Below are 25,992 nucleotides of genomic sequence, written 5' to 3'. Positions count from 1 at the left end.
CATCTTTAGATCATAAACGTGCGATTATATATTTAAGATAAGAATTTTTTAACAAACAACACTTTTTCTGGGGTTTTTTTTCGAAAAAATTGACTTGTGGGTAATAAATAATAAACATACAGGGTGAGTTTTTTTTTTCATTTTAAGCATTGGGATCTCGGAAACTATAAGACGTACGGATTCGGTTAAATGAGGAAAGAGTTGTAGTTTTAAGAGTTTATCCAAGATATGCTTTTGTTTTTTGAAAAAAATCCACAGTTCACTAGATATGAGTGAAAAACAGATTTAGTGATTTTTCATTTAACTGTTGTAGAATCGTTAGTATTAGAAATACAGAAATATGCAAAGAACAAAAAGTGTAGATTTTTTTCCGCTTAATAAGATACATTTATTAATATTTCTTCTTCTTTTATAATTTTCGAGTTATAACGCAAACTTACATTTTTTTAAATGGTAATCATAGTTGGCTGTGACATTTGCTAACTTTATTTAGTTGTATGCCCGGTTTCACAAACGATGATTAAGGTTAATCAATAATTAAAAATATTAGAATGCTAGCCACCTTTGATTATACGCTCAAATGTTTCCCATTCTAATATTTTTAATCAGTGATTAACCTTAATCTTCGTTTGTGAAACCGGGGAGTAGTGTTGGAAAGACGGACCAAAATCGTGTATTTTTGTCTACTGACTCCAAATTTGTAATTTAAAAAACACAAAACATCGCATTTCTTAAACAATTTCAAAATTGCGACTTTTTATATGGACCACCCTGTATATTATTACATCATATGATATCTTAAATTTTGTACAAATTTTCTACTATTGCACAATAGCAAAAATATTTCAAATAATCTAGATTTTCAATTATTTTCGTTTCGATCTAGTTGTCCATGAAAATGAAACAATATTGTATAGTTTCTGGCAGCTAACTTTGAAGTTTGTTACATAGGCTGTTTAAGTTTTTTTCTTAGAAAATATTCCTTTGACTCACCCTAAAAATGGAAACGTTTTTGAACACCTTCTTTAACATACATACTACAATAAGTCATATTTCCAGTATTTTATCATTTTCATGGATAACTAGATCTAGATGAAAATAATTAAAAAATCTTGGTTATTTGAAGTACTTTGGATATGGTTCATTAAAAACTTTTATGAAGAATGTAATAAGCTGTCATATGATGTCATTAATATACAAGGTGTTCCGTATAAAAAAGTCTCACATTTGTTATTATTTGAAAAATGCGATATTGTTTTGTTATTTATTAACAGATTTGGATTCAGTAGACTACATTTATACACAATTTTGGTAATTTAACCATCTTTCTAACTCTACAATTAAGAAAGTTAGCAACTATTATTTTTATTTTTATTTTCTTTTATTTAGGTCCATACAAATGGTATTTGTCGCAGGAATTAAATTTAAAAAAAAATAAAAAATAAAATAGTGCCAATTTAAATGGAAGCCGACTGAATAGATCGTGTGTCCTATTTTAGTTGAGACTGCAGATGTATCTCAGCTATTTTTAAAGATAGACATTTTTTTGGGAAACTGCTAATACCACAAACAGAATCAATCTATCTACGTTTGTTTCTGAGATACAGTGTGAAAACGAAATGTTTGACTTTTTGAGAGGTTATCACACCCATGTAAAATAGAAAAAAGGTAAAAAAATGTCTATTTTAAATATTCTTACGTAGAATTCAGTGGCGTAGTTAAAAATTTTTAGACCACCCTTTCTGAGATTTCTGAGACACCCTGCATATCTTAACGTCAATTTTTTGCATATTTTTCAAATTTTGAAATGACATGTTCCTACTATCAGCGATTTTTATTGATTGGTCGTAGTTACCAAGGATACCATAAACAAACAAAATCTTCATGAATCCGTAGCCTACTATTTAAACACCGTAAAAAAAACCTATTCGGACAAACTTTGCACAGTTGACCTACATGCCACAAGTAATAAGCCTATTGAAAATGGGTCAAATCCAAACACCCAGTAGGGTCACACCGAGGTGCTCTTCCGCTTTTTTAGATCTGATTTAGGGGTTTATTTAGATTTTGCTAATTGGATTTATTGCCAAATTTTTGGTAAAATAATGAGAAATACACCCGAAAATGAACTATAGTTAGTATATGATTAAATGAGAAAAAAATCTTCTTTCGATTGATATCATATACCTCTAAGACGATCTGCAAAGAAACGTTTTTCTCATGTTAATTGCATATGACCGGTTTTGAATTTGAAATATTCACCCGGTATGTATTGTCTATGTACTGAAATTGCGAAAAATTACGCGATTTATCGTAAACCTTCATCCTATTCCGTTCTGTAAACTTACGTAAGTATTTATCTCATAGGCCTAGAACCTTGATTTATGCCTACCAAATGCACTTGACGGATAAAAAACAAGCAATATTGTACACAAAAAAACTGCGTGGAATTCTAGTATTAATAGCAACAATTGGTACTTAACACTAAATTTATAACCCTAATCGCAGGTCAAATAGACAAATGCTGTATATCGGTCAAAACTACTCACGATAAATTTTTAATTGCTCGATCTAAAAATGAAATAGTACATGGAGCAAACTAAATTAATTAAACTTACCGATAGGCAGCGAATTAACTAATTGATAGTGATGTTTGATAAGTTAACAAAACAGGTGTCTAGCGCAGGACATCAGAAAGTGGGTAACTGTATTTAACAGCAAGCGGCGCTAGGAAATGAACATTTGGAATTGTTTTAAATCGTTTTAGTCATGCTATTATTGCTAATAATGTGATACGCGTCATAGCTTCACTTACATTCAATTGGCCGGCAGGCAAGGTTATAAGCCGCCACCTCAATTGTTTGGTAGACAATCTCTTTTAATTGTGAGTTGCAAAATATCCCTACCAATAAGTACGTTACATTGTCATTTGATTTTAAACAATACCTATAATTGGAAAATTCCCAATTACCCATATTACCGCTACAGTTTCCATCAACGTTTTTATATTATTGAGTATAATACCAACCCTCCAAAGTTCGTTTATCTCCGCCTATTAGCAAACAACGAAAGTCGGCAACAATACATTCCGGTGCAGATATAAAATACAAATTTGGGTGCTTAGGGGCAAGTTGGGGGAAAGATACCTGATTTTTTCAAATACATAAAAGAGCTTTTGTAAAATGAACAATAGTAAATCCGTACTCTCAAACGACGCGAAATCTGCGAGTATTGTCAGGAGATTCCTTGCAAGAAACACGATTTAGTACTTACAATTGGATAATTGTGATACTATACAAAATCCAGAATATCTTTGCACATCGAGGGGCTACTTTTGTACTCTCCATTATTGAAACATTGATTTTCATCTGACTGGCACAGTTTTGGGTTGGTCCTTGAGCGGAAGTCAATAAATCAGAAAAATGAAATTAAAAGTTTTTGATATATGGCGTAAAAGGAAAATCTGTTTTCTCCGTCATAGCTCGCCGTTATTTCCAGGGATTTCAAATTATTTGCTACTTTCGGTGCTTGTAGGTAAATAAATACACTTTTTTCTATACGGATAATACCTTGTATAGAAGGGCACGGTTTTCACCTGCATATGCGGGGCTAAAGTGACGTCATGCAAATTCGAGCTAATCGCAAGCTTTGCAACTATCGGAAGATGTTGAAAACAAATACACAATTACATAATATAAGGAACAAGACTTATTATGACGTTAAGAAATAAAGAATGAATAAGCAAATAGATAATACAAATCACATATTTCGCAATTTATGCAACTATCAGTGACCTTGGAAATGATAACAGTATAACTCCATAATATGTAAAACACATTGGGTCATTGGGTCAACCTCCTGAATAACAAATATAAATATAGCAAACGAGCATCTAAGTATGGCTAAGCATGCGCCCAAAACCAAATTTTGTACCTGGTGTTATATTAGCTTTTATTACAAGCGCCTACTTACTATTCACAGGGGAGCCCAACCGGGCAGTACTTAGGCAGACCAAAGGCCAATTGTGCCTACCCCCTTTCTTTCGCAACTAGGTTCAGAGCCCTGTTCTTTCAATAAAGGATAGGAGATGATGTCGGTCCCAGATAGATCACATGCTTGGTAGTTTCATCTACCTCGCCATAAAACCTACAGTGGGCTCTCCATAAGCCCAATTTTAAGCAGGTGATAGTTGACAATCCTCTGCTCTGTAAGGACAATGGTCACCGGTGATCTTCATAATCCGGCTTCTATTCAGTTTTAGAAGCTTAGAAGACATAGATTTGCCAAAGGGTCCTGTTAAAAAGACCTTGGCCTGTGTGAGTCCGGTTGCTTATTGCCACTGGACCTGGAATTAACTAGTCACCCAGTCTTTAATCCTAGCCCTGGCAACGGAAGGAGCAATTCCTAGGGTAGGCTCAAGCCCGACGAAGACCCAACCACTGCCTTCACGAGCCAGCAGCTCGTTCGCCCTATTCCGCAGTGAGCTGGCACCCAGATCAAGCTTATCCTATTAGACTCACATAATCTATCTAAAGCCCCGCCTGACTGTCACTGCATATGTATACAGGGTGTTACATGACCGCATGTGAAAAAAAATTGGGTGATAGGGGGGATCAAGACAAGTACTTTTTCCAAATAAACCGAGAGCCCAACGTGTTTCGTTATCGTCCACTGCAATTCTTGACCGGCCATCTAAAAAGCACGAACGGGAGTTACGTTTGGCATCTTGTCTTGAATGGCGGTCGTGAACGCGTCGCTCCATAAATGTTTGTTGTTATTTAATGCAGGTAGTAATCTTTGCATTTCTTTATATCGTATTTGTGTTTTGTATGCCGCATATCTTTTTTTGTGTGTTTCAACCTTTGTTTTTGTAATTTACTTGGTTTAACCGTAATGCAGAATGACATGTTTAATATTGTTATCTTTTGTTTGTAATTGTTTACGTTTTTGGTGTAATGCTTGATTAATATATGTTTATTGATGTTGATTACTTGTTCTTGTCCCTGAATGAACATTCATATAAGCTTTGGTCATTTTATTTTAATATGTGGAAATTACCGATTCGTTTGATGTATGTAGTGACTTATTGTCTGTTACTCCATTTTTCTCCGTGAATGAAGCAGTCACGGGGGTGGTAAAAACTGTAGTCAAAATTCAGCTACGACACCTAATTCCGTGATTGTCTTCGACTTTCAACTGTAGGCTGGAAACCCCGAAACCAGGGGCGGGTTACCTACCTTTCAGGAGCGGGATTACGCTAATCAAAGCTTTTCAGTTTAGAATCTATGTGCGATAAATGAGTGGCAATTCAATAATTTCCACATATCTTGTTTTTAGTTCAATTTGCATACAAGGCCATGTAATTTTCCATTTTGCTTTTAACAAAAGGACTTTATTGAACCAAAGATGAGTCACATCATGTGTATTTCACCCTTCCTTAGAATCTTGGTACCTGCTTACCTGACTTATAATTCCCAAAACTTGTTTTTAACCTATATGTTATCTCTTGATGTCTACCTGCTACATTTTGTAATGTTATAATTTATTTTTTCATTAATTTATTGTTATAATAATTTGACGGCAGGTTTTTTTTATTGGTAAGTTCTTTTTTTCCCAGCCTATTTCTATTTTGATTCGGTGAACTACCATTTTCAAAGTTTATTTTTGCAATGTCATTTATTTTGACTTAAATTTCAGAGCTTTTACAATCAATAATAATTGCGATCATTATTAAAGAAACTTTTCACGCATTTGAGTGTTTTATTTTACGTTCCTTCCCTACTGTGCTTCAGGTCAAAGCGTTGTCTACAACTAATGTAAGGGGGCCCTGCCTTAGATGTTTTATCAAGTGCCACTTTTCAAATTTAAACGTGATCTTGTTTAGTTTTGGAGGGAATAGTCATTCGGGTGGCCATTTTTAAACGTTGCCGGGTTCACTTTATTTCCGTGTTCTTGTAGTGTGAAGTTAGCGTAGAACCTGGGGTTAGGTACATTACATACTCATACTCAAGATTGGGCCTTCGGGGTACAAAGTATACTCCGCCTACTAGTGAGTGATCTAATTTCGGATGTAGTCAATTGAAAATGTAACAAATAACAAAACTTTATTCGCTACAAGCGCTACAGAATGTTGGTTTTTAAGTAATGGTTAAGTAATCCTTCAGGAAAAACGATCAAATCCTCGGCCCCCCCTTTGTTGCCCTGTTTTCAATCGGTAACCAACTCGAAGTATCCAAACTAACCTGTATATCGTTCGTACATGCAGTGCAATTAATAAAAAATAATAAAAAAACTCCAAGAGCAGTATTTGAAATTAAATCAATTTTAAAGGTTATGTTGTAGGTAGGTTGTTGTAGGTAGGTTGTTTCTCATCCTCTTGAACATATCCAAAAACCCCATATGTAGGGGGGGGGGGGGGGGTGCACAACATGCCGCCGTTTTAAATTTTGAGTCCATTATCGTGAACACTATCAGCTTTTTCTAACCACTTACATTTATAAAATTAGAGCCATTAAATTTCCTACAAAAAAACGTATATATTTCGAAAATTAAGCATTTAGGAGATATATTGGGTATATAGTTATACAAACGAGCTACGATCATGAAACTAATAAAAATGATTAGAGCGTACCTTAATTAAGCGTTTTCAACAAAATATTTGCGGAAAAAGCCCCAAATTTTACATAATTTTATTAAAAGTTCACTTACATTCATTGAAATGGGTTGATTGGAAGAGAAAGCGCTGAACTCCGCCCTTTGAGCTGCAATTATTATTATCACTTTCCTTTCGATATTTTGTAGCTGCTACTCAATAAAGACAGTAATATTATTATTACCAGATTTGATTAAGCCCCTTTCTCCGCAGTATTTCAAAATTAAATTGCCGTCAAATATTAGCCCATGACTCTGTACGTACGTTGTAGATTGTCATTCATGTCTATCTTGTTTAACTTGTCCTCTCGTCTCTTTGTCCGCTTTTCTTAGTATTACTCAATCTCTTTTCATCTCACTCTCATTTAGTTACTCCTACTGTCATTTATTACTATTTCATATTTTCCTTTTTATTATATTACTCAGTTATAAGCATTACTTGATTATGTTAATTCTAATTGTATTCAGGGAGGCGGTGGAAGATCAGAACCTGCCTGTGCAGCAACTGAACCGATAACCCCTGTGGTTTCCATTTTTTTAATTTGGTGGAAATAAACACATTATTATTATTATTATTATTATTATTATTATTGTTATTATAATTATTAAATGTCAGGTTATGTCACTTCATATTTCATAATTCTAAAATGAAATATGCTGGGTTTAACGTGTACATAATATTGACAGTTAATGTAATAAAAGTAGTATCTATAATAGATAATAAACAATAGAATTATACACAACATAAGCGATAGTTCAATGTGGATACTTTTGAAAGCGCACACAGTCTAAACTTGAACGACTTAGAGAAAAAGAACGTCGTAGAGAGGTCACATTCTGCCCTTTCCGGATGAACCACCTTATACGCTCAATAGAGAAATAGGCGCCTCTCGCATTTTCCATGCCCTGCCTTTTTCGCATCGACCACCTTTTTCGTATCGAATGCCTTAACACCTGAGAGAGGAAGGGCACCTCTCGAATCTTCCATAGGCCGCCTATTCTGTATCGACTGTCTTGAACACCCGAGAGAGGAAGGGCACTTCTCGCATCTTCCTCGGGCCGCCGTTTTCCGCAGCGAGCTCTCATTCTTTTGAGTTAATACGACGAGTTAAAATGTAGTTATGTTAATTTTTTTGAATTGGTAATTTTTTTAATCTCATCTGTAAATAATTAAGACATAAATTATGTAAAATATGTAGAGCACTACTTACTGCTATTATTATACAGTGTGAGCAACAATGATTGAAGCGTGCGTCATCACCGCTTGTTCCTATTCATATCAAAACTACCTTCTTTGTATGTAGTTGTATACGAAAATGACGTTTTGCGCTGTCACAGTGACGTGCGTCTATTCGTATTTCGTATCTTGTATCAAACCAGCATATGCTATGAGCGGCACATTGCCAATTTAGCTGAAGCGGCACGCTTCAATCTTTGTTGCTCACTCTGTATAATTACACATGCATGGTTTTCAATCAACATTTTCTAATATTTTTAATGTTTATTAACATATCTGCAAAACATCGTCAACATAACCTCTTAAGAAATTGAAGTAAAGCACTCAGGAATATACGTACACTCTCACCAACGTAAAAATCATCAGATATGAAGTAGCATAACCTCACACTTCGATTAAATGAGCTGAACTTCTTATTAAGATTGTGGAAAATTTCGGGCTTCTTGCGCAATTTTTTGTTGTTGAAAACGCTTAATGAAGGTGCCCTCTAACAGTTTTTATTAATTTCATACTCGTAGCTCGGGGCCGGTATAACACCATGTAATAGATTTATCCATGTATAAGCAGGCGACCAAGCATGAAGCGCTTGGCTTCTAACAGTCACCCCTTGGTCCAAACCCCACTCACAACTAGATTGGTGGAAAACCCTCTTAGCATGCTGCATGACTGCAACTTGAGTGGGTGGGAAAGAAGCAACGTCTGGCTTGATTCCCTTGGGTGAGCGCTAAAACCGGGCATGTCGGAAGGCGTTATTAACGTCATGGTAGGCAAACTACGCTTCCTGGACGTTTTGCTTATACATCTATGTATAGGGTGTTACATATGTAATGTAAAAAAATTGGTGGTAGAGGGGATCAAAGTAAGCACTTTATCCAAATAAACCAAGGGACCAACGTGTTTCGTTTGGGAACCAGCCTCAAAAAAGTTGTGAAATTTGCTTTTATTGTTTATATTTTTTTCTCCGCAACCATAAGAATTACAAATACCTTTGCAGTATGCCCTAAAATTTTTAACTGTCTCAACACCAAAAAAGTTTAATGAAGAGTAATTACTAAAATGACCAAACACTGTACCTCACAGGTTATTAGAAAATCAATTTTATTTTAAGTAGGTACAGAGAATGATCACTCATGTGGACGAGTTCTGTTATTAGTTGAACTCTCTTAATCCATTGAAAAGTTACATTTGGGGTTGCGTTTGTCAGAGGACGCAATTTTATTGTTTAGATATCAACGGGAGGTTAGTCTAAAGTTAAATCCAAATTTGTGGGGTTGCAGCCCTTGTCCCGCGGCCGCCATCTTGAAAAAAGTGGTGCAAATGGTTTTTATGGTTTATCTGACAAACTATTGGTCTCACAAAAAATTTGTTCAGACATTTTTGAATGAGAATAAAATTCTCTACAACTTTGGTCCAGTAACTTTTAGTCGTATAACCAAAAGTACCAAAGTTATAAACGAAAATTGATGAACATTTTGTAAAAAAAATTCAATTGGACGTTATAACTTTTTTTATGGTCATTTTACAAAAAAATAACCTCCGATCATTTTTATAGAGGGGTTTTCAAGGAATATTTTTTATTACAAACTTTTTCAATTTTATTCATTAATTAAGATTTTACAGCGCTACGAAACGATACAATTCTCTAGATTCATAAAATCAGAGTGTTCATTTTCGATAATACTATGCAGGAGGTATAAAAGATAGTAACCGTATGGGGATAAAAGAACACCTACGTATTAGTATTGTCTTTACGAGACGGCTACTCAGAAGACCCCGATGTCGCAGGAACTAAGTCTTGGCAGCGTTTGCGTCGCACGAAGAAACATCAGTCGACAGAAACAGAAGTAGAATTCGATAAGAACACCGTACCGACGTTATCACATGAGAAATTTCTTGGCAATGAGAAGAACAAGGCTAATTTCATTGTACTTCTCAAAAATTCATTCTCAGAGGTGGGTATCACTGTCCACTAAGTACAATCAGATGCAGCCACCCTCATCGTTCGTTCTGCTTTTGCTGCATCCCAATCGTTTGCCTCAGTTACTATTGTAGTTGAAGATATCGACTTACTTGTGTTGCTCACGGCTTTTGGAGCAACCGTGAAAATTCCAACGCAGCCTGGTCCATCAAAAAAACTAAGGAAACAGTAATTATGTCATTTATAACATTAGAAAGGTACGTTAAAATCATTAATATTTATGTATAGTTTACCTAACACTAAGCGCTATAAAATCTTAATGAATGAATAAAATCGAAAAAGTTTGTAATGAAAATCATTCCTTGAAAACTTCTGTATAAAAATGGCCTGATGTCATTTTTTTGTAAAATGACCAGAAAAAAAGTTATAACGACCAATTGAAAATTTTTTACAAAATGTTCATCAATTTTCGTTTATAACTTTGGTACTTTTGGTTATACGACTAAAAGTTACTGAACCAACGTTGTAGAGAATTTTATTCTTATTCAAAAATGTCTGAACAAATTTTTTGTGAGACCAATAGTTTGTCAGATAAACCATAAAAACCACTTACACCACTTTTTTCAAGATGGCGGCCGCGGAACAAGGGCTACAACCCCACAAACTTGGATTTAACTATAGACTACCCGTAGCCTACCGATAGAACTAGCCATGACACTGATCCCCACTATTGCGTTGACGTCACAACTGACGGCGGCCGTCATATCGACTTTTAATGTAATTTTCGTCATCCCATACTGTTATTTCAATTTAACTCAACTCATTTGACAAGTGAAATGTCATTCGTAACGGACGGCGTCCGTTAAAAAATAACGGACGCATATGCGGCCGTTAAGGAACAATGCTTTATTGAAATATAACTACTTATTATAATGGATATGAAAATTAAAGTGACAGTTATTGCTAGAAATCTGTAGACCATCGTAGGAAACTTGAGGACCATAGCACCCGTGAATATTACACTTTATGAAGGATCCTGTGGCTATGGATGTTGTAATTTTAGCGTTTTCATCGGAACTTTGAAATAGTTGTTTGGTGATTTTTAATCGCTTCGAAACTTTGGTCCATTATGAATTGGGCGATTACATTTCCGATTTTCCCTTTACGTACGCTAATAACATGTCTTCATTTACTAAATGGATCCTCTTAATAATCTTAAGCCATTACTTGAAATCTTCATATTCTTTATGATATCGCTCCCTCTTTTTTCTGGTAGCAAATCGACACTTGCAGCCATGGAATCTGCTAATACGTCTGGAGGAATATTGATATTTCCTTCAATTTCGCGCATATTTTTGGAAAAACGTCATACAGCTTCTCAGCACGCGTTTTTAATGAATTGTTTACTTTTAAGTAGTTGCGTCCATGACAACCGCTAACATGTGACCATAAGCATACCATGATCAAGATAATTATTATATTTAACTATTACGAAAAGATGGATCTTTATGGAAGTCAAAATATATAATTTCCAGATGATGGGATGACGAAAAATCTTGAACGACACACGGCCGATACGCAAATAACGGACTGGGTTGAATATAAACCTCGGCTGACGCCTCGGTTTACAAACTTCAACCACGTCCGTTATTTGCTACATATCGGCCTTATGACGTTAATAACTATAATTCCAGTAAGGTTTATGTTAACTTATTTTTGAATGTTGTATACTTAAATTAAATGTATTCGAACAGAATAAGTAAGAAAATGCCAAATACGTGCTGCGTCCCTGGTTGCAAAAGCAATTATAGTTCAAGAGACAAGGTTACGGTTTTTCGTTTTCCGAAAAATGAAGACAATAAAAAAAATGGTTAAGATGTATTCACTAGTATTCACAATTTCGAAATTACTATTTACCTACTCCAGGGTTTGTATAAAGCATTTCTCCGAAATTTTCATTATTCGGGTAGATAAGATGACTAGGCAAGACGGTACAGTATTAACAGTTCCACGAGACCAGATTAAACTTGCCGAAGACGCGTATCCCACCATTTTTGAAAATGAGCCATCACATATGAAAAGGATGTAAATGATGAGTAACGGGAAAATATAGACCTTAGCAACTACAAATTACCGAAAACCCGTAGTTTCTAGGTGGTCCAGGGGCCGAGATCTCGATGGAACAGACAGATAGGCAGACGACGGAAAATCGAGCACATGAGCGTTACCTCAACTTCGTTGTGTAAGGCAAAAAATGGCAGATGTGTGTATAGAATGTTTAAATTTTATTTGTTTTCAGTGAGTATTTGTTGTTTATGTACGTATTTAATAAAAGTTTTTGCATAATTACACGTGTCTATAATTAGGAAAAAACATATAACAATTCTGCGGCTCAAAACAAGTAATTACTAAATGTTTTGGCATTAAATGAGTAGGTACGCGCGCAAATCAAATTGCATTTAAACACATAGGCCCGTATGAATAAAAGTAAGCAAACGCTTATACTTGCAAAATTCAAAGTAAATACTCGTAACTGCCCCTTCATACTGGTCTGTTTAGTTAGCATGGTTTAGCAGCGCTGCACTACGTCCCGTCCTTCTGCTTAGAAGCGCTGCTAAGTCGCCCAGTGCGAAGGAGCACTTACGAGTATTTACTTTGAATTTTGCAAGTATAAGCATATGCTTACTTTTATTCATATGGGCCATAGAATCGCGTTGCAGTGGCCCATCTCCAGTTGTGACGTCACTAAAGCAATGTCACGGCTAGATCTATCGGTAGGTTACGCCCTAACTCCTTGATATCTAAAAAATAAAATTGCGTCCTCTGACAAACGCACGCTAAGCCCAAAAAAAATGTAACATTTCAATGGACTATCTTGTTTTTACGGATATTGTTAAATAATAACAAACATTTTATTCCGTCACGTTCTCTCGTTAGCTTAGCAACAAAGAGAAGAGAAGGGGGTAACGGCCGAGCCCTAGAATATACCTACACCATTCATCAAAATGAGCAAGTATCTACATAAATTTTATTTCCGTCCATCAAATTTTAGGGATGAAGGATAATTATTACAGCCGGCTAATATAGAACCGGTGATATCACAAATACAATACGATGTCGTAAATTTATCAACCATATAATTCCGTTCGAAGTACATTTTATGCCCGTAGATATCGTGGGAGAATTTTGCACAAGTCAGGAGTAGGTATATTTACGACCCTTTGTGGTTTTGATTATAGTAACAAACAAAGCTTGCGTTTATGTTGATCAGCTCATTTTGTAAACAATACAAAGGCGAAGCCAGTAGCTAACGAAAATTGCTAAAATATTCCTAAAATCAATATAAGCTCATCCCTCAGTTAACCCTTGCTAAGCTGTTGAAAAGAGAGTAAGAGAAAGCTTTTGTGGGGAATACAAATCTTACTGGGATCTGGCATGAAACAGCGGCACCCTCAAATATGCTCATAAACGAAACCGTAAAGAAGACAAGGAATGAAAAAGTCAAATCCAGCTGATTTCATTGGAAACACTAAACGGCACAAAAGCTCGAAATGATCACCGGCCTAAAGTACCTAACTCGCTGATTATAAAAGTAAGTGCTCGCGAATTGAATTTTTAAAGCCAAATTTTTATTAGGCGCGAGATTATGTTCAAAGCGCCGTTGTGTACTTTTGAAATTATAATCTTGGTTTATTTTCGAAATAACCGTTATAGTTTCCAACTAAAAGTAATTAAAGCGCAATAATTATGAAACACTCCGACTGTTATTGCTCCACGATTTGCATTTAATGGCAAAATTGCATCGATGGAAGTACTAGATACTTCAAAACAGTTTTCAATATTAATAAATTGAAAATCAACATCACGTCCATTAGTTAATCTTCCGTAATAAATGGCAATCTTCTTTGATTACAAACGAATTTGCTTTCGTCGAGCTTTGTGTATGTAACAGCATAAATCTGTAATAGATAAAAAAATGTATAGTGTATGCCAGAAAGGCCAACCTCTTGTCACCTTTGATTGAAACGATGACTAGTACAATAGTTAGAATTGACGTAGATGCAATCAATAGCACGACAAAATTTTTAATTGAAAATATGTGCCCGAGTTCCATTTTGAAAGATGAGGACATGTCAATTTTGACGTAACCTAAACAACACTCGAAAACGTCAAGTGCGTCTCGTAAATCAAATTTTACAGAATTACAGATGACACCTAACATAAGATGCACGAATTGAAACAGCTGTAGATTTAACGTACCTAAGTAGATACATATGTAACTGTATGTAAAGGTTAATGAAGAAAAACATACATATTTACATAATTATAATATTTTAAAAAACAAAACAATATATCTTGTTTTTCCCATTAGAAAGTTGACGATCGGTATATGAGTAATTGACTAATGCCTGAAGAGCCTTGCTCTACTCGTAATCTGCTTCTATAAAAGGTACGGCCAACCAGAGCCGGGTACTGCTGGCGAGCGTTTCGCTCAAAAAAGCGCTCCAAGCGGAAAAAACGCTTTCGAGCGATCCGCTCGCGAGCACTTTTCGAAGCGGCCGCTTGATACTCGTGCTCGGCGCTCGAGCACTTTTTTCTGCCCGCGGGCGGTTTTTCCGCTCCTGAGCGTTTTTTTTTCTCGCTTGTGAGCGCTTTTAACCGCCCTTAAGCGTTGAAGGATTAAGCGCCGCTTGCGAGCGGTTTTTCCCCTCCAGAGCGCCTTTTCCGCTCACGAGCACTTTTCCCGAGTGTTCGCGATAAACCGCTCGAGCACTTTGAGGAGTGCTCGGAACTCGCAAGCGGCGAGCATTTTTGAGAAAGTTAGAGCGCTCGTCGCTCGAGCGGTTTCTTAGAACGCTCGATCCAGCTCTGCGGCCACCCTGTACAACAGGAAGTGGTGGACTGCAACACCATTCATGTTTCAAACTCGATCATAACTTAACCGAGATGGCAAAGATATTAAATAGATACTAATGTTAACAAATTACTTGAATGTAATAGCATTTAACGCAGAAGGGGCAAAATAGTTATCAACTAATACGCTAAATAGTTACGGAAGCTGTCTCTTTGTTGAGGACCGAATCCCGATATCAAGTCTCGTTCATGACCCCGTGGCCCAATTCCAGAAACCACACTCGTACGTGGACAGAATTGTTGGTAAAGCGTCTTCGAAACTTACACTGGTCCTTACCGTTAAATTAAATTTGAACACTAACATTAAAACTAAAAATTGAAACCCTGAAAGAAATCACAAGGTAACTCTCTTCGTTGATTTTGTAAAATGCACGTACCTATTAAATAAGAGAGCTAATTATAGATGAAGGAACAGTTTTCGATGGAAAATGGTCAGATGACAGCCGAACCTAATGAAAGGGTACACTTCAATTACGGAAAATGCAAATGGCGGTACTTACGATAAGCAAGAAAAAAACGCAATTATATCCTCCCAATTGGAAGTTTAGGCGAATCCGTCCTTAACAATATTTCCGGAATCCCCAATTATGAAAACACCATTGCCAGGATAATTAATATATTGCTGTGTTATTTTGTCTGGCAGGACGAAATTTTGGGATTCTTAACTAGAATGGACAAGGGCGGTTTCAATGTAATTAATTTTCATAATTTAAATTTTTGTTTTGTATCGTTCGTTAAGTACATCAACAGAAATTATTGTTACGAAAAAGAGGTCAAGGTTTGTAGTGTTTACATTTTAATCTCATTTTTGATTTTATTTAACGTAGATTTCTGAGAATTTTATATCGCTTTTATTTTGTTATCATTGTAAACGCTTAATTTAATTGACAGGTGGATGTTATTTATCGCCTTTTCATTGTATTTAAAAGACAGAAAATTCTATTTTTCCTAGAATTTTAAGCTTTGTGTTATCTCTTAATGTCGGTTAAAAATTGATTATAAAAATAATTTCTACCTCTAGTTTAACTTACGTTAGTGGGGAAATTTTCTGTTGGCAACTGCTTATCATTGGCTGTTTTAATTTGTAATTTTGGAAGAAGGGTTTCCACCTTAAATAGAACGGACTGAGAAGAGGAAGGGCTTTTTGCCAGAGTCAACGCAGAACTACGTTTCTTTGTTTTGAAATCAGCGTCTTGCGAGTTTGAAAGCAGATCCACATTTGCTGAAGTTTGAAGTTTTGTTTTGGGAGTTTTGAAGTTTTTATCGTCAGTTTGTTGCCAGTCAGGGCAGTTTTTGAGTTGAGTGAAGATTGTTTATTTCGCTTCGGCGAGTTACCGCAGTAGTTTGGATTGTGTAGAGGCCAGCCAGTTTTGGAAGTTGGTGGAGTTTCCGTTTTACGGAGTAATAAGCCGAGTTTGCAGGCAGTTTTTGGAAGTTTGGACCTTCAGTAAAGTGCGTCACTAAGGTGTGTCGGCGCCGACTTGAGTGTTTTTTGTGTAATTTTGAATTTTGTTGTTTTTTTTGTGTGTACCGTATTGGAATTAGCAGTTTGGACATGTACCGAATGTAAGTAAGATTAAGTTTTAATTGTAGTTTTTTTTCTTTGTAATAATATTGTTTGTTTTCTTTGTTGTTTTGTTTTATTGTGTAACCATTAAAACTGAAATTTGTAATTCTCACATTAATTTCTGTGTTTGTCTTTCGAACGATTTCATTTCCTTTAATTTACTGTTTTCTTTTATACTTGCCCAAGGTCCATTTTATTTAATCAAAATTATTAAGATTGATTTGGAATTTAAGGTATTTGGTTTAACCCACTATCTGAGAAAAGAGTCGAATTCCTCCTATGTGCTGGGGAGGAGTTTTGTTCCGAGAAATATAAGGGTTTGAGCTAGCTAGGTTTAGTTAGGTGTTGTGTACGGTCTTTTTGGCCTACGGACCGGTATACACAGCATTTTTATTTGGCGCCCAACGTGGGGCACACAGCATTTTTTTATTTGGCGCCCAACGTGAGGCCACAGCAATATGGATGATGACAATTAAAATTCCATGCGTTCTTAGCTGTTTTTAATGAAGTGTAACCTGATACGGTTCTCGACAAAAAAAAGTGAAAATCGATACGTACTCCGCGGTAAACTTGCGATACTAAAATTCCAACAATAGATGGAGGTTACAAAGATCTTTCAAGTAAATATACCGTCAACGGGGTGAAAAAAATAAATCGTGACACATTCGCACTTAGTAGAATCAAATAGTATAAATTAGAAGGTGGGGTTCCACAACTGTATGATGATCAACATTTTGTTTATCGTTTTTTAAGTCATCATACGCTTCCAGGTAGCATTCAACCTTCTGCAGTATGTAATGTAAGGTTCCACACATTGACTAACTTTTGTGTCATTTGTTGTCAGCTGAAATGCAATAATGGCTCGTGTATTTCCAAGCAAATCTATTTTAAACACTACGTCCGAAAGTTTCGTAGTCATGTACAGTTACATATAACTCTCGCCAGGAAAGATTGCCGGTCACAGAAGACTTGATCCCGATCTACAATCTCTGTTTTTCGTAAGTTGCTAACGACTTCCGGGATAGTATTGTGTCAATGTTGAACGAAAAGACTTTTTGTTCAACATTAACACGATTCTATTCCAGAAGTCGCTGGCATCTTAATAAAGACAAAGATTGTAAATCGACACAAGGGGTGCTGTGACCGGCAATCTTTTCTGGCGAGAGTTATACGTCAATAAATATGTGAATATGCAGTGACGCACAGCGGCATGTTTTCCTATTAAACAATAATTTACAGATTACGGCACAAACGCTTACAAATCCCTATTGTCAGTTTTATAAAAGAGACAGTTCAACCTAATGTAAGAAATAGCAAAAGTTAGTGGTTCAGTAGAATAACAAATTAATAGATCTCCATTTGTCTAAATTTATTTAAATATTTTAATCTAGTCATATTTAGTAGGCTCACGTCGGAATGTATAACGGGCTTAGTTACAGACATTTACATACTCTGATTTGATGGAACTCGAATAAATACGAATATGACCTTTGATTGAGTATATTAATAAAAACAAAAGCGATCAATTTCAATTTTTAATTACACGTCCTTGGCTGTAAATTATAAGTCTGATTTTTAAAAAGACATTCAAAAAATGCGATGACTATTTCGTGATAACGTATCTATGCTGACGTGCACATCTACATATTTTAACTTTACCACATAATAAATTACTGGTATATTCTTCTGTCCAAAATGTACATACGCATCTGAATGCTATACAAAACGAAAGGGATGGTATCACTGAAATTAAATAGATTTTTAATGGATTTTTATCTCTCGAAAATAAACGGCCTTACTAGGAACTAAGCTAACTTACTAGCAAAATTTCAGGAAAGTCGCACTTTTGTCCGCTTGCACATCGTCAATTTAAACTTCAGTTTAGTTTAACTGACAGGTTTCAAAAACACTATTGCTTAACTTGTGAAATATTAGACAATCAAATCGTTTAACCCACTAACTAATATTGTACACTAGAACCTCTGGAACTGGATTTTCTGAACGAAACAATCTCGACTCGCATACATGAAACGAAACTTTTAAATTCGAATCGTGGCAACCGCGCTTATCGCAATACGTTTCTCGTTATTGCCAGACTAAACTTTTGTTCACGTTCGCTATGAAGCGGTGCCAGTGCACGCGTGGACAAGAAGTGTTTAGAAGGAGAAAGAAAATTATAAAATCACCATTCACCAGAGCAAAGGAAATCTGAAGCGGAGAGATGAGAGAGCGAAAGGAGTAAAAGGAGAAGGGAGCAAATTAAGGGGAGGAGAAGAGGAAAACATGGAGAAAACAATTGGGAAATTGAAATAAGAAGAGCGGGTAATGAGACAAAGGAGCAAATAGAAAAAATGGAAAAATAGAGGAAAAAATGGATGAAATGGGAGGATTAAGGTAATAAATGCAGAGGAGGGAATAACAATGGGATAAGGAAAATAAGAACTTATAGAAAGGATAAGAAACTCGAAAAAAAAAAGTAAAAAAATAAATAACAACATATAACGATAAAGGGAGTAGAGATAGAAAAGGGGAAGGAAAGAGCGAGCGCAGAAATGTCTAAAAGAAAACCTAAAAGCGAATGTAAAAGAGGAGAGAACACTTGAAGTAAGAAGAACTAAGGTACTAATCGTGGTACTAACATGAGAAAATTAGAGGGAGATTATGAGCGGAAAGGGATATAGATAGATGCGTCGAGTTGACATATGAAGAAAGAAGGGTAAAGAGAGAAATTAGAGAGGTTGCGATAGGGGAAAGAGGAAAAGGCAAGAAAGTAAGATGAGGATACAGGAAACTTATGGTAGAAGATGAAGCATACAGATGGGGTAGCAAATGGATTAGTGAGAACAGAGAGGAAAAGGACGGGGTTTTGAAGAGTGAAACTTCTCAAAAGAGAAAATAGAGGGCGAGAAAAGGGGGAAGTGGGGGATACAGACACAAACAATAGAAGAAAAGAGAAAAACCAAATATAAATTGAGGAAGACATGAAAATGATACTCTGGAATATAGGGAGGGTAGCTGGTAAGGACGCTCATTTCTGGGAGTTTACAAGAGGATATGATGTAGTGTAGATGGTAGATGGCATGGTAGAATCATAGATAGAAGAAAATATAAAAAACAGGATTCCCAATGAATATATATGGAAGGACCAACTTTCGAAGACAATACAAAGGGATGAGCAAAAGGAGGTACGAGACCGGCATTATAGCTCAGTGGTAGAGCGTTGGGGTATAAATCCGGATGTCGGGTGTTCGAACCTAGTTTGAGGTGAATTTTTCATCTGTGGCAGAGATGGGAATTTCCTTAGATCAGTTTCGAGCATTTTGCCGGCTACTCCGAATTAGGTTTTCCTGCAGTTTTCCTAATTCGTAAGGTAAATACCGGAGTAGTATAGAACAACTCAAGATCTTCTGCAGGGGCACCTCTAGAAAGCATTATGCGGGTCACTCTGTAATTGGACGTAAACCTGTTGAGGGCCTAAAACAAGATGGACAATAAATAAATAAATAAATATTAACAGGGCTAAAAGGGAATGGTGAGAAGAAACGAAAAGGAGGAAGGTATACAAGTCATACGAGTGGGAGTGGTGGGAAATAAAATGAGAATGATAACGCTATTCAACAGAGAAGGAATGAAAGACTTAAAAAATAAAATAGAATATACGGTAGATGAAAGGAAGGCGGAGCAGGAATTAAAGGAAAATCAAGAGGGAGAAGTGGTACTGGAATTATCAGAAAAGAGAAGGGGATGTGAGCAAGATGGTAGTCGGTAATTGATTACACAAAATTGACTACATAATAGAAAAAATACTGCAAGAAATAGGTAAATTTGAAATAGGAACAAGGATAGAATCGGATCACTAACCGATGCAATTGGGGATAAAGGGGAAGATAAGAAGATCGAGAAATAACAGGACGCACAGACGAAGGAAATACACAGGAGACACACGGTCCAGTTGTATAGAGACTAGAGGAAATACACGGGAATACAGAAGAGTAGTGGATAAGGAGGATATTACAAAAGCGAAACGTGGAATCAAATAAGTGAAGGGGAGTGGAGAGAAAAAAGGAGCAAATTGTGGGACAAAGAGCGTACGGAAAAGAGAAATAAATATAGAATGATGGGGAAAGTAAGAAGAGAGGAAATAGAGGAGAAAGAAGTGAGAGAACAGTAAAGTACTAAAGGAAACGTAAAGAAAAAGTTCACAGATTTCGTAATCCATGCAACTATCGTCATCGGAGAGATTGGAAATGATATCCGTAAACGCCATATCTAAAACACTAATTACCCTTATTCACGCTAATAACATACCGATCACGGCCGAGTACGATACACTCGTCACTTGATGCGACACCGGTGTCTTTTGGCCTTGAACAAAACGCATACCTTTGTACCCACATACGAAAACATAAACATTTCAAAAGTTAATGTCGAAATAGAAAGAATACGCACAGCAAATCGGAGAAATATAACAAGATACGAAGAATCTCATACGATTTTTAGTAGGGGATTTGTTTTCCACTCAGCTCGTATGCGGAAATCAGACTTTTGATCCGGCTCATATTCAATAGCACTGGCCCTTGAACTCGTAGAAATCGATCGGTGAAGGTTTAACATCGCTATCTCTTTTCGTTCTCGAGTTAGAAGAGGAACAGACAGGCCGGCCGATGGTTCCCATATACGAAAACAAACATTTCAAATGTTAATGTCGAAATAGAAGGAATACGCAGAGCAAATCGGAGAAATATAACAAGATACGAAGCATCACATACGATTTTCAATAAGAATGAAAGAAAGGTGTAATTGTGGCGATCTTCAAAAGAGACAACAAAGAATGTGTGAGAAATTACTATAATTAGTACAGCGTAAGTATATAGAATCTATGCAATGGTACTGAACGAAAGACTAGAAAGCGAAATGGAAGAGAAGAGAATCTTGGAGAAAAGATCGACCGCATAGGTGTATTAGAGGACAGAATCAAGGAACTATCTGGAGAGACAATATTAAGAGTAAGAATAAATTGACGGAAAGAGGTCTTAAGTGTTTTAGACATTAAAGGACAAGGACAAGGATGCTCAGGCTCACGTAGCCCAACCTTATTTAACTTCTACTTCAGAGACATGGAAAAGGTATCATGCCAGGGCCAAGGTGGAGTGATAGTAATGGGAAGAAGAACGCACTGATCATGGCACCAGAGGTAGAACAGATCAAACAAATGGTGGGTAGAATGGAAAGAAAAGAAATGTACAAAAGTCGAAGATGAGATTTGAGAAGGAGGGTGGAAGGCAAAAGGAGAATGGAAATGAGAGAGAGAATGAAGAGAAGCGAGGTAAAAGAAATTGAATACTTAGGATAGTAAGGGGTAATAGTGAAAGCGGATTGGAGAAAGAATGCTTGACAACGAGGATGAACGCAACAGGAATCTGGGAAGAACACAATGGAAAATATTACGAAAGAAATGAATACGGGCGCGTTGAGTTCTAAAGGAGGAGAGGAATAGGAGAAAATGAGCTGGAAAGAAGGATCTGGATGCACAAATACATCACCAGAGGGTAAAGATAGCGGGCGCTTCGGAAGAGTAAGTAGTTATAAAGATCAAATAAGGGCGAGATGGGTACCAAAATACCTGTGGGAAGGAAGAAAAAATATTAAAACAATAGCGACATTCAGATGCGGAAATGAAGAGAGAGGGAAAGAGAAATGGAGACAAGAAGAAGAATGAAAATATAGAATACGCCGAGTGGAAGAAGAGGATATAGAACACATGTTATGGAACTGTACGAAGGTGGAAATGACAGGGAGACGTAGGGGCGCGGTGCTGGGCGAGGGGTGAGGAGATGAAAAGTGAGTGACTTGGATTTAAAACAAAAGAATTCTAGTTATAGGAGAAATGGATACGGACGGGCTGAGGTCTAAAGGAGAAGAGGAATAGGAGAAAATGAGCTGGAGAAAAAGGATCGCTGGAGGCACATATACATGACTAGAGGGTAAAGATAGAGAGCGCACGCGGAAGAGTAGTTATAAAGATCGAATACCAAAATATTTGCGGGAAGGAAGAAAATATATTAAAACAATAGCGAGATTCAGATGCGGAAATGAAGAGAGAGGGATAGAGAAATGGAAACAAGAAGAAGAAAGAAAATGTAGAATACGAGGAGTGAAAGAAGAGGACATAGAACACACGTTATGGAACTGTACGGTGATGGAAATTACAGGGAGAAGTAGGGGTGTGGTACTGGGCGAGGGGTGAGGACGTGAAAAGTGGAGAGCTTGAATTTAAAACAAAAGAATTTTAGTTATAGGTTGTAGTTATAAGTTGAGTTGTAAAAAGTTTTGGCAAGCTGGCGTCTAATATAAAGATTTATTAATTGAAGATATTAAATCATTTAAGCAATAAAATTTAGGCTGAGCCGACCGCCCGGAACCGAACCTCATAAACGGCATGAGCGCTACTTTTTGTTTTACAAGTGCACAAAAATGAGCTAAAACATTTGGGCATTGCGAGGGTAAACGTTTGAAGATTGAAAATTAATAATTTTATTACCTAACACAAACGGGAATAATACGGTAGGTAAATGTTTTCTGGAGTGGAAAAGTACAAAACTAGGATTATAAATATGTAACCACTGTTTATTAATGAATAAACAATTATGTTTATTTGGGGGCTAGGAGCTTAGTTCTGAGGGCCTGCCCCAAAACACTGTTCAACAACCATAGATTTTCATCGATGCAACAAGGAAATTACACTAATGACACTAATTATTAAGCAATAAAATTAATTAAACCCATAAATTCTCATAAATGATGATGCGATGGGGTTTTAATAGTATATTAAGATACAAGTGTATAATCAAGTCTTTAAAGCACGCGCAACGAGTTTAAGGGCACGACGCATAGCGGAGTGCCTTTAACGTTGCAAGTGCTTCAAAGACCAATTATACACGTGTATCTTATAGTATTTTTTATTATACCTGCAGTATAATTTAAAAATAGGAAATACAATGAAGTCATATTGACGTTATACTCAATACATGTTTAATTAAGTGGGCTGGGTGTTCGAAGTTTCACGATTGCCATGGAAATGTCACTTGACGTTTGCTTATAATTATCATCATCTTTGTAAATAAAACGATTTCCGTTGAAAAAGATAATACATCGTCCATTAAATCGCTTGTAAAATCTAAACAAACGTTGGTAGGTGTAAAATCCAAATCCAGTAAAGCCTATTATAAAGAATATGAAAAGTTGTTTTCATGGACGAATAGGAAGTTACTTATGAATACAGTCTTAAATGCATTCATAATGCTGACATATATGAAGGAAATGTCAAAGGTATTTAAATCTTCTATATTTTAGTGCATTCATTCAAAACTTTAAAACAATGTTGCGATTAGAAAGTGGAACAGATTTGGAAGCATACTCTAAATTACGCGCGTTTGTGAAAGCTTCAACCAAAGGATAGGTACAAAAGCCAAAGAAATGTTCTGCATTTACAGAAAGCGACCTAAGAGGATTTTTTTATTTCATCCAGATGACAGTTTCAAAAGTCATACTTGAAGTATCGTTACTTAGCAACTTAGCAACTTTAAAGCACGTGTGTTTTAAAGGCCCTTTTTCGCACGCATTTGAGTGTTTAAAACGGAGATTGTGATTCAGGTATAATAAAAAATACATTTTTTCATTTTTTGTTAGTGTCATTTTTATGGACAGTCCCATGACGGCTAATCATTTATGCACGTCAATATGAGGCAGGAAAACGACATTAATTATAAGTATACATTGGTAATATAGTTTAACATTTCGTGGTTGTACTATGTGTAAATAAAATGGTATTTTAAATGAATAAACAAAGGTAGAATCGAATTAATCCTTCAATCGTAGTGGCGACATCTTCGTGTACAAGCAATAAATGTTCCGTTACTGCGTGAAACTACCTACAACGACGTTATATGAAGTGATGGTCAGATGGAACCACATACCTCGATACTTGAAACTTTTTGCTCTGGCTCTGAGGTATACTATATAAATAGAAGGATAAGGTAGGTAAGTATTTAGACAACCACGTGTTAGTTTGTGATATTCAACTGCAGCTGATAGTTTTTTTATAACCTTTGAGACATTTTCGTGAAAAATTAAAGGTAATTTATATACTGAAAGACCAATACAGTGCCCTTTTTACATCCTGCGACGCGAATTGCAATAGTGTAAGTTTCTGCCATCTTTAATTTAACGTTTGAATTGGCACTTGACAGGGGGAAGTACTCGTCTATGTTTGAGGGAAAAAATTTAAATGTGTGAGAATAAGCATTCCTTTATGATCGCGTGTTTAATTTTTTTGCTTGTTTGCAATGAGGAATAATATGACCTTGTGTTGGGATTCCGCGTTGTATACAAAAAATATGTTGCTTGTTAACAGGACCGGGCTGAAATGTTTTGTTGCCGTGAAAACTGTACAGTACAGTACACGAGACAGTACACTTACTTATTTTGTATTGCACAGTGGCAACATTACTATAAGTACCTATTTTTAAACGAAAATCAATCAATTAAGTTTTGCAGATTCTTTAATACTGAGTAATAACTAATAAGTAAATAATTTGTGATTTGCGGTAAGAATTATCCTTATACGATACTAATCTATACCTTGATACTTATTAAAGGTTTTAACTTTTAAGTACGTATTATCTTTATTTAAATGCATGTCGAACCATCAATAATTCCTATACATTTTATCTTTACATACCTATTTTTGTACTTGGATATGAATACAAACCGATAAAATATTACCACACTAATTTTATGCACTGACATACAGTGACAACATGGCACTGATCACCATCTTACAGATCCGGGCTGCTTTATTAGGGCCTACCGGCCAACAAACCTTGCTATTTCTTCGTGCATCTTCGTAATTTAACAATTTTTTATTGACATTTTCCGAAAACGCATCTTTATGAGCTAATTACAAAAAAAATATGTATCCATTCCAAATGTGGTCATGTTTATCTTAAACTGGAACATACGATTTTGCATGCAATGTTATTTCCTTAGACTATGAAAGAGAGGGGACCCGTAATAGAGAGCGCGCGCGTGAAACAAATTGCGATCATACTGCCACCACCAGTGGCGCCCGCTCGGGTATTACATTAGGAAATTACAATTTATTTATACTGCCATCATGATATGATTAACCTGTGCGTACAGTTGTCGGACATAATATTAGGTGCTTATCTGAATAGAGAGACAAAAAACGCGATAAACGTAAACATACGACTGGACTTTCGTTTCAGAAACTGGGTTCGCGATATAAGCGCAATGTTATTGAAAGTAAAGGGTTTTTCCGAGGGTTTTTCATTAAGAGTGCTCGAACTTTGAAATGAAATAAAACAACCTGTTTAAGTGATATTACCACAAGTTTTATAATATTTTAAATATAATATTCGATGACATTATTTATGAAAAATAATTTCAGTGAAATGGCCCCCGCGACTCCGCTGTGGACGTTGCATTGTGGTGGACCAATTTTGGACATGCTCGCTTAAACTGGGCTGAATTTCACGAAGAAAGCGAGTTATACTGGTCTTTAGGGCAGCAATTGACTGTGGTTGGTCTGCATAGACTAGGGAACTGAAAACCCAAGTCTCGGCGCAAAATCCTCCAAGTTAACGTCCCAGAAAGACCCATCTCTTGCGCACTCTGCAGAATGGG

The 25,992-nt window shown here is 36.1% G+C and overlaps 1 protein-coding gene across 2 annotated transcripts in view; it reads right to left on the bottom strand.

The window, feature by feature from the left end:
- The window catches only part of LOC116170469, a 34,952-nt gene extending 9,721 nt beyond the window's left edge, over positions 1 to 25,231 (bottom strand). Inside the window, exon 1 of one of the 2 annotated variants that reach the window (XM_031486898.1) lies at positions 25,028 to 25,231. The gene's annotated coding sequence lies outside the window, so the exon portion shown is untranslated. Of the gene's footprint in view, positions 1 to 2,618; positions 2,759 to 25,027 lie in introns of those variants that run through there. The other variant, XM_031486897.1, reaches the window with a different exon arrangement.
- Positions 25,232 to 25,992: the final 761 nt, after the last annotated feature.

The sequence above is a fragment of the Photinus pyralis genome, unplaced genomic scaffold (assembly GCF_008802855.1).
Source record: "Photinus pyralis isolate 1611_PpyrPB1 unplaced genomic scaffold, Ppyr1.3 Ppyr1.4_LG5, whole genome shotgun sequence".
In the NCBI taxonomy this organism is placed as follows: domain Eukaryota; kingdom Metazoa; phylum Arthropoda; class Insecta; order Coleoptera; family Lampyridae; genus Photinus; species Photinus pyralis.
Note: the sequence above shows the minus strand (reverse complement) of the source record. Positions and strands in the feature narration are given on the sequence as shown.